Source organism: Elephas maximus, chromosome X (assembly GCF_024166365.1).
Source record: "Elephas maximus indicus isolate mEleMax1 chromosome X, mEleMax1 primary haplotype, whole genome shotgun sequence".
Lineage (NCBI taxonomy): Eukaryota > Metazoa > Chordata > Mammalia > Proboscidea > Elephantidae > Elephas > Elephas maximus.
The window spans coordinates 41,757,639-41,767,757 of record NC_064846.1 but is presented as its reverse complement, the minus strand read 5'-3'; the positions used below and the strand labels follow the sequence as shown (position 1 = coordinate 41,767,757).

The 10,119-nt window shown below is 39.4% G+C and overlaps 1 protein-coding gene across 1 annotated transcript in view; it reads left to right on the top strand.

The window, feature by feature from the left end:
• The first annotated feature begins 419 nt into the window (after positions 1-419).
• Positions 420-10,119, top strand: part of PLS3 (plastin 3) — a 93,409-nt gene continuing 83,709 nt past the window's right edge. The window contains exon 1 of the mRNA XM_049871893.1: positions 420-518. The gene's annotated coding sequence lies outside the window, so the exon portion shown is untranslated. The remainder of the gene's footprint in view (positions 519-10,119) is intronic.

The following is a 10,119-nucleotide window of genomic DNA, read 5'->3' as shown; positions in this document are numbered from 1 at the left end:
TCCCTTCCCATGCCGAGATTCTCTCTCGATTCCTGGGAGGAAATGTACCCTCCATAGACTTAAGTAGAGGCTTCGTGACGTTCAAACTCCCTTTCCCAACATTCCCATCTTTTCATTTATTCCACAAGATTTTTTAAACATGTACTCCCAGCCAGGCACTGTGGGCTTCTAACTTCTTAGCCCAGGTAGGGCGGGGAGAAGACGGCGCCGGGGACCAGTCTCCTCTCCTGGCCGAAGAGTTACTATCCCCATCCCTCCTGGGCACCCATCCCTGAGCCTATTCTCCCAGGTCCCCACCCAGTTGATGTGACAGCCTCGTGGTCCAATCCCCTTCCTGGTTCCCAGGCCGACTGGCTAGCACCACCCCAGCCAATGGCAGCGGTCGAGGGGCGGAGGGGGCCGGCAGGGGGAGGGCTCGCTGGCCTTAGAACCACAGCCGCAAAGATTCCGAGGGGCAGAAGTTGTGTGAGTGCCTTGGTCTGAGGCAGTGGGGCCGGACTCGGACTCTGCGACTTTACGTAAGTGCTTTGTAGACACACTCGGGCGGCACGAGGGGAGCGCGTTCCCCGGGCGTCGGCAGAAGCGGGTCCAGGGGAGAGAGCATCTCCCCAAACTTCGGAGGGAACGTGCTCCGCAAGGCTGGGGCTGGGCTGAGGTGAGAGTTAAAGTAGGTCGGAGAATTCTCCGTCGGAACCTCGGGCGCCAAGGTGAGCCTTCGCAGCAGGGATGGGTGGGAGTGACAGAGGGGTCCCCCCACCCGCCGCGAACACGTTTCGTTCCCTTAAGTATCGAAGATGGTGATTTCTCACTAGTTGCACTTAACTTGTTGCCAGCGTTGGGCTGGAGTCCTTGACGCCATCCCTTGCCCTTTCCCCTTTCGCGGCTGCGGCCCCGAAACGAAAACGGAGCGCCGAACTTCCCTCTGCGGTCCTCCTCCATTCCTGCCAGCCCCCTGCCCCCTCCGCCCCGCGGACTCAGGAAACCCGGGAGCCGGCAGCCCGCGTCGCCTCCAGCCCTCACTCGCCCTCGCGCCCGTTCGCCTCGGCTGACCCCGCGGGCTTACACCGGCCTCGGGGCTCCAGGGGGTGCCGAGGCCTCAGGAAGAAACCAGGCTCCAGTTCCCTGCCTTCCGCCGGCTTCCCTTGCCAATAGCGAGAGCGTCGCGATCGCACCGCGACTCCCTATGAGTAAGCACTTTTTTTTTTTTTTTTCAGTAGCAGACCATCTCCGGGCCATTAGGGCAGTACCTTTCCTTTCTCATCTCCCTCCTCGCCCCAAACCCAACACAGCCGCCGTGCTTCCTTCTTGGCTCCATCGGCTCCGCAGCCCAGAGTGAGCGGTCGGAGCAGCGGCTGCTCAGGACCGGGGGCGGCGGGGGTGGGGGGGGGGGCTCCTGGAGGGGCTCCCTTGGAGGCAGAACGAAAGGTGAGGGGGAAGAGGGGTGATTCCCTCCCCAGACACACACAGCTGCACTTGCTGGTATTTACTTTTGTCCACCCGCAGTACTTAAACGCTCTAATGAGAGGCCTGGGGACGCCGACCCACCCCCGCCCTGGCTTCTCGCCAGTCCCAAAGTTGCTGCTGCTGCTCCTGTGTGTGCTGGCGGTTCCAACGGCCGGCTGGGCTCCAAGGCATGAGATGGTCCCAGCCCGGGAGGTGGAGTGTCTCACACTTCCCAAAAGGCGATCCTTCTTGCTCCTCACCTGAGCCGTACAACATTCCCAGTGGTGTAGACATTGGAGGAACTGGGTAGGAGAGCCTCACCTTTTTAGAGTAAGACAGGATGCTGGGAGCACCCGGCTTGTTATGAGTGAGGGAGTGGGGGGAGAAGAGGGGGACCTGGCACAGTAAATAGAAACGTAGATGAAATTAAGAAGTACTGAAGGGTAAGCCCTTACTCCACTTTACTGGATGTCACAATGTGTTTGAGAGCCTGAACCTGATCCTGGAGACCCAGCTTACAGTGAATTCCAACTAAGTGGCCGCACTCCCACACATGCCAGTTGGCATCACGTGTCCCAAACCTCTGATGCCCCTAGGGTAATGGCCACATGACTTTTGCCTTTAAAACGAATTTAATGGCTGAGGCGCATATTCCAACAATTACCTAGCCAAAAAAAAAAAAAAAGCGGGTGGGTGGCGGGCTGAACTAGCCTCAGCTCTGGGAATTCGGCTTAGATTTGGATGAGGGGAACAGAAAGGGAATTTGGTATTCAGATTTCATCCAAAATAAAAACAGGAACTGTTTCTTAGAATAAGAACTTGGGATATGTTTGTGCTAGGAGTTGTTTATATATCACCCCTGCTCCCGTTCAATTTTGTTAATGGATTTTGGAAATTTTAAAGATATTTTATTCATTATTTTCTAGGAAAATTACACCTTTACTCAATTCCTATTTCATTTCTAAATGCTAGGTTTGAAGCCATATCCCATATGATAATGTTAAAAAGGCTCTGTCAATATTCCATGCTCTGGCCCATGTTCTCAAAGGTGTGGATAATCTCTTGACAAAAAATTCAGTCATCAGTTAATTGTGCTTTGGAATTACTTGAATCAGATGTCACACACAAAAACAGTAGACACTAAATTTGATAAATGAGCTGGTTGGGGTTTTGCCTGTCAATGGTTTGGAGGAATAATGAGAGGACGCTGAAACAACTTTCCTATATTGACCAATATCCGCCCATGTGGCCCAAGTTAAGGTTGCTTCTGGCATAACGTGGCAATTTTGCTATGCAAATTATATATTGCGGGGTATAGAAATGGCCAGAGGAATCTCTGAGGTCAGGAGTTTAAAAGCTTTAATTATTTTCAAAAATAGATCCAGTTGATAACACATTCAGGCTTGAAAACAACTAGGGCAGAAGCTGTACAAATGAAACTGGAAACATTTAAGAGATTTTGGCTTTGTATGTATGCTTTTTTTATGTATGCTTTAGCCAAAAACCCTTTGTCTACTGCAGCAACCTCTGAATAACTTGAGCACTTTTTTTTACCTGTGCCTCGGTTTCTGAGCCTAAAAACTAAAAAAAAAAAAAAAAAACTAGACCGCTTTAAAACATAGTTCTGACCCCAAGGCTAGCCTTGTGGCACAGATTAGCTGGAAATGGATTTAAACTGAAGTTAACTACTGTAGTTTTTTTTTTTTTTAACTACAGTGGCAGACAGACCCCCCTAGTGGAAGCGAGGTGATAATATAACTTTAGTTTGAACCCCTATTAAATGTTTAATAAAAAGGGACAGCTAGGTTAAAGTGGTAGGGAGATAAGCTTATTTTTGTAAGTATGAAATCATGGTGAAGTGGAATCATCCCCAAGGGCTCTCAGTCCACAGCGTTTAATAGTCTTGGGATTCCCACTCATTTAAAAACCACCCTAAATATTGCTGACCTCATTTTTTTTTTTTTTAGCGATATGATCTAATGAACCAAAGTTTTTATTAAAATTAGGGGTTGTGAGTATAATTTTTAATTCCTGCAGTTAGATCCAACAACTTATCAACCCCTTTCTTTACCTGTAAAATGAGCATGTGGAGCGAAAGAACTTAAGCTGAAGTCCAAGGTCTCTAGTCTCCTGCCATCATGTAGATTCATTTGCTAAAAATGACTGGGCTAAAAAAAATAATAATTATTATTATTTATTTTTAAATGGCATTTCGGGATGAAGGATTAATTATAACTAAAGCAAACCCGTTGCCGTCAAGTCGATTCTGACTCATAGGGACCCTATAGGACAGAGTAGAGCTGTCCCATAAAGTTTCCAGGGAGTACCTGGTGGATTCGAACTGCCAGCCTTTTGATTAGCAGCTGTAGCTCTTAACCACTACGCCACCAGGGTTTCCTAGTTATAACTAGTGAGCGATATTTTGTTGAGATTGTTTAAGTTTTTTCTACAAATGGTTGCATGCACATTAAACTTAACCTGATCTCTTCATATTGGCAGGATGTCAGTATCCAGGGCACTATTAGAAACCAAATTAAATTTTGCTCCTAGGCAAACAGTGTGACTGTTACTGAAAAGAAAAGGGGTAGCTTGACCATGGGCTTTAGCACTAAAGTGATTCTTTTTGGTAAAACTGACAAGGAAAAGAAGTCCACTTTCCACTATTCCAAATTCCATTTTAGATGTTATTTCTACTTGGCTTTCCAAGAAATAAAAAAAACTGACATAATATTCTTAACACAACCTGCTATTGTTTGATCTAGCATATTCTAAGTGAATGTATATGCCAAAAGGTTTCTTGGTTTTGCTTTTTGGTATAGATTCCAAAAGTAGCTGGTATAAAATAGAATTTGAACATGAACACCCATCAATAATAAAACCCAGCTTAGAAGAAAACAGCCAGATCATGTATTGAGTTTGTAATTGTTCTAGAGGGTGATATATGATACAATGTATGCTCAATGTGTTGGAGGTTTCTAAAGCTTCTGGGATGCATTACAACGTTGGAAGCTCTTTCAGGTATCAGTGGTCAGAGCTAGCTATTTTTACTTAGAGAATTTTGGTTAAAATTTGACTTAGAAATATAAAAAAACTGTCTGCTCATGAAATGTCAGCCTCAGGAGAAGGTCTGATCTGACTTGGGCCAACTTACTGTAGTTATGGAGATGAGGCATTTTCAAAGAACTCACAGTAAATTTAATAATATCGAATTTGCTTTATTCTTAGCATTTGAAAGACAAAGATCAGTGAGTAAAAACTGTTTTAGGGATGAAGAAGCATTGTTGTTAAACAAAAAATAAAATACCAAAGGGAGAGTATGTTGAATTTGGCCTCAGGAGAACTAGATTCTAGACCTGGTTCTGCCACTGACTCATAGTTTGACCTTGAGAAAGTCACTTAAAATTATTATTATATTAATAACGAACGTTAATTGAGTACATACATATGCCAGACACCATGCCTTTTCTCACATATAAAATGAGGGAATGGCTCAAGGTTTTTGATTTCCTGGGTTTTTTGTTTGTTTGTTACTTCTTAAATATACAGGCATCATTTTTATCATTCCTTAGCAAGCATTTTTGGCATATTAAACCTAGTGATTTTATATTATGAGAAAGCTTAGTTTTTCTGAAGAATTTAGCAGTTCGTTTTATGATAAGAAGGTAGCATTGTTTACTGGAAAAGACACTAAGTGTGCAATCCAGGATCGTTTAGTCCTCTGCATTCTGGACAGGTAGGCCTCATTAAGTAAATCACTGAATCTTTCTGTGCTCATATCTGGATTTTACTTTTCTTTAAACCATCTGTTTCCAATTTGTTTCACGGGCATGCTGAAAGGATAAGTGAGCTATGTGAAGCCTTGGCTCTGTAGCCGACAGGTGCAATATAAATTCAAAATGTTACTGTAGTAGTATATCATAGAAACATTAAGGCTTTAACAAAATTTGCAGAGATGGTAGAATTCTCATCACTTAAGTCTTGCAACATTTTTGCTACTTTGTAAATATTTTCCACCCATCCAATTTTTACAAGCGAAGGAGAAATACAGTGATAAATAAGAGAAATGGTTGATAACAAGATAATATAAACCTATACGTATGAATTTTTAAATGTTTCTTCCCTCAAATATTGTGCAGAGTAGCCTATATTTTGGACTTCATTGGCAATTATTATGCAGGCCATCCCCAAGTTATGAGCGAAGTCCAGTCCTAAGTCTGTCTTTAAGTCGAATTTGTAGGTAAGTTGGAACAGGTGCAATATGATTCTTATTTACCGTCAGTTAGTCAAATGTTTCTCTTAGTATATAGTAGACATTTTACATTTCTATACATATAAAACACTTAAACACTTTCAAACTGCGTAGTGCTTTCATGAGCATCATGAAGTAGTGCGTGTATTCATTATTATGAATCATTGTGTTTAACTCAAATTTTTAATAGACCATATTTTTACTCAAATAACACGTGCCATCTGTGTGTTTGCCAGCTACTCCCTCCCCCATGAGGTATTTTCATAGCATGCTTACAAAAATACCTCATATTTGTAACCCGGGGACTGCCTGTAGGGTGAGTGTATTGGCTTATCATACTTCATTCTCAATTTTGTGATTGTAATAAGAGGTTTTGTGTAAAATTACTAAAAATCAAGTGTTCCCCCTCATAATTGCAGTCTAAAAGAGGACAGCATACAGATACGGGAAATTGCATAGTCAATAACAAAAAAGTAGGAGATATTAATGTAGACCTTCATTTTAAAAAAATGTGTTGGACTAGATAATGTCTGAGGTCATTTTCAACCCTCCACCCTGAAAACTATGAACTTGAACTTAATTTTCAGTGTTTGTTTTCATCTTGACAATTATATGATGGTTCTTTAACTCTGTCATTCATTGAGTTATCATGTTGTTTTTTATTGCGTTGTTTAAAATTACATTTGATAAAATTTGTTAGGCTGTCATTTATCAAGTGATAATACTTAGTTAAAATGAAATAAGCAGAAAGCCCTGAGTTAAATTACTTTTTGAAAATAACCTGGTATATAACTAGTTCAGAACAGTGGGTTCTTTTTGTTACTAAAAATTACTTTCTTTTGTGAAGTCTGGTCTCTTATTTCGTCATCTCTGGCTTGCAAAATTAAATAACAAAACTTTTTTTTTTCTCGTAACCCATTCATTGAAAATGCGATTCGTGATTTCTTAGGCCTGTCCCATTGCCATCGAGTCAATTCTGATTCATAAGGCGATACGTATTGCGTATATTTTCTGTAAAATGAATTTTATTACAGCAGTATAATAGCTTTGAATATTCATATTGTGTTCTGCACTATGTGCTCTAATTACATAACTTTACACTCATATTGACATTCTCCTGTTGACACTGAATAATACACTGTCTACATAGAGATATGCAATTTTTAAAGATTTTTTTCTATATTTCTTAACTTGGATGTTAACATTTTTGCCATTTCTTATTGAGCTTTTCAACATTTTGGGGCTTGTATTTTAGGTCAGGGAGAATTGCCAGGCCATGCTGCAAAATGTTTAGTCAGCAGTGAAAACGATATGAAATGTTTCCTAGGACACATCCTATCACACTAAGATTCAGTGTATATTAATTAGTCTGTCTATTATGAAAGTATCTAAAGTAGTTTGTGTTTAAGATCTTTTTTTTGTCACTTTGCTTTGAATTAAAAAAATACAAGTTCATTGTAAATATTTTAAGAGTTTATAAAGAAAGCAAAAGTTATTCATAATTGTACCACTTGTTCATATTTTTACGTCTCTTTCATATATAAAGAGAGAGACTTTTGAAAAAATTGGGATTATATTGTATATATACTTTGTATCCTATTTTCACTTTTACATTATGAGCATGTTTTCATGTAATAAAATATTTTTGAAAATGGTTAAAATTACTGTTCATTCTACATAATGGATATTTCATAATTTATTTCACTAATTCCACAATGTTGGGCATTTAGATGGTTTCCCATATCTTACAGATAATACTTGAGTGACCATCCTTGGGAAAAGTCATTTTGCGACTCCATGGTATCTTAACGATAAATACCTGAAAGAGAAATTGTAAAGATTTTTTTATTTTAAAGATGAATTCCTTTGACAGTCTTTGAAATTTAAACATTGGCTTAAACAAAATGATACCCTTGAAATTTCAACCTGAGGAACTAAAAAACAAAACAAAACAAAAAACTCTTCTTTAAAATAGGGTATCATATGTGATTCTAAACTGGAACTAGTTGAAGTAAAGTATATGTCTTGGAATATTTTGGTTTCCTCTGATCTAGTTTGCAGGTGTGAAGCAGGATGAAGTAGGATCCTGTGGGGTGTACAATCATAGGAAGTTCTATTTTTTGAAAAGGAACTGTTAATGGGGGAGGGAGACAGGTTTGTTTTTAAATAGCTTTTAGATTTCAGGTTCTATAAAACTTAGTTCAAGCATACAGAGCTTACTTGTGCCCATAAATATTCAATACCCTAAAGAAACTTGTAGCCCTGGAGTTGTTTAAATGACTGTGCTTGTTGATGTCTCTTTTTGTCTCAGGCTATTGGGCCCTTCAATTACTTTAACATCACCCCAGTTAAATTCCAAGTTTAATAATATTTCATTCAGGTTGCTTACATAATGTAACAAGACAGAGATCCAATAGTAGTAAAAATTGAAATATTGCCACTTAGTTTGTGTCTGGTTTCAGTATGTGGTGATTCCCTACGTTGTAAACACTTGACTTACAAATATTTTGTACATCTGAGTGGTCAATTGTACCTTGCATATCGCTCCCTAAATGTATTCCATGCTGATTAACAGTCCCTTCCCAGGTCTTTCCCTCTGTCTCCCAGTTTACCAGCCTAAGGGTCAGAACGATCCGGGCTTACATAACGACCCAGAAGTGATGTGGAAGGGCTCGTCTGCCTTAACAACTTGTTCCCACAACCTTCTTTCTTTACTTCTTTGGGGGATCATGTATATGTTAAGTTTGATAGTCAGCCTGAGTTTAACATAAGACATGGATTCCAGTGGCTTTGCCATTTTGTAGTTCAGTTGGGTTTTATCTCAACTTCTCTAAACCTCAATTTCCCTGTTAGTAAAATGGGAATAATACCACTTGCTTTTCAATGTTTTCCTTAGAATTAAGTGAGCATATTTATAAAGCAACTAGCATATAGTTGGTGCTCAATAAATATGTCCATTTACAGGTGGAATACTGATGTCCCCTTACGTGATCCTTGTCATGTATTTATATCTACCTCTTCATTTCCTCTAGTTCAAACACTTTTCCTTACGTATCACTATTCAGGACTTTAAAAATAGTTCATTGTTTAATATTTTATTAGATGTCATAGTGAAAATACTGCTTTTCCTTATAAAGGTGAAGGATTTATGCAGTGTTCCAGGTTGAAAAAGCTTCTTGGCTTAGCTAAGAAACCTTTTTACCATTTAATTTATCCTTTTCTGAGGGCATGCCATCAAGCAGTTTGAAGAACTAACCTTAGAAAGAAAATTGGAAACATGATTTTAAAATACAGTACACACGCAATGATAAACACACTGCTACTAACAAATGTAGCTTAGATCAGAATGGAAGAATAAGTAATGTCGATGCCTGATTTTGGGGGAAGAAAAAAAAATTAAGTTCCTCAGTATTTCTAAGTGAATGTTAGAAATGTTTACCTTTGGGAAAAAAATACAGACAGACAAAATAAACCAGTCAAAATCTAAAACGCTGGAGAGAGCAAAAAGTTAGAAATTAAACCAATATCTTTCCGAAACTACTTGTAGCCTTTAGAAATGGGTGAACCCAAAACATATTAATCTTAAATTTATGATACCCATTATTTCCTTTTGTGGAAGTTTTCAAAAAGCAAAAGCCAGGAAATGATGAATGAAGGACATTGACACATTCAACAAATATTTTGAGCAGTTTGTGGCTCTCCAGTTTAAAACTACAGTGAAATCATTTTTGTGAGTGCTTATGAATACTTAAAATTTTATATTTTGTCTTATGGTACTTAAAAAAGCAAATATATCCAAAGTATCATTAGGAATAGATAATAAAAAAGTAACATTGATAGATTTATATGTTTAAAAATATAACCCAACCCATTCATTTGGTGTCTTATCCTAATTCAAAGCATTCCAACTTGTTACTCCTCAGAATAAAAGCAAACTAGAATATATTTGTAGGTGCCAGCAGAAGGTGAAAAACTTCCTAAATAAAGAATTGTACAAGGATGAAGGGAAGCTTGATATATCAAGTTAACGGTCTTGAATTATGTAACCAAATAAAACCAAACCCATTGCCATCGAGTCAATTCCGACTCATAGCAACCCTATAGGACAGCGTGGAACTGCCCTACAGGGTTTTCAGGGAGCGTCCGGTAGATTCGAACTGCAAACGTTTTGGTTAGCAGCTGAACTTTTAACCATTGTGCCACCAGAGCTCCTGAATTATGTATTTTGTAAATGTCACACAGGCCATTAATAAATAGGTGTAAAACCCAGGAAAACTTCAAAATATGTTCAAAGTTCTCAAATATATATTGAGAAGTACAAACTACAGATGAATTACTAATTAACCAGTTGGTAGAATGATGTCATTCATTCAACTAACAAAAGTTTTATGAAGACCATTAGGTGCTAGGACTGCAAAAATGGATAA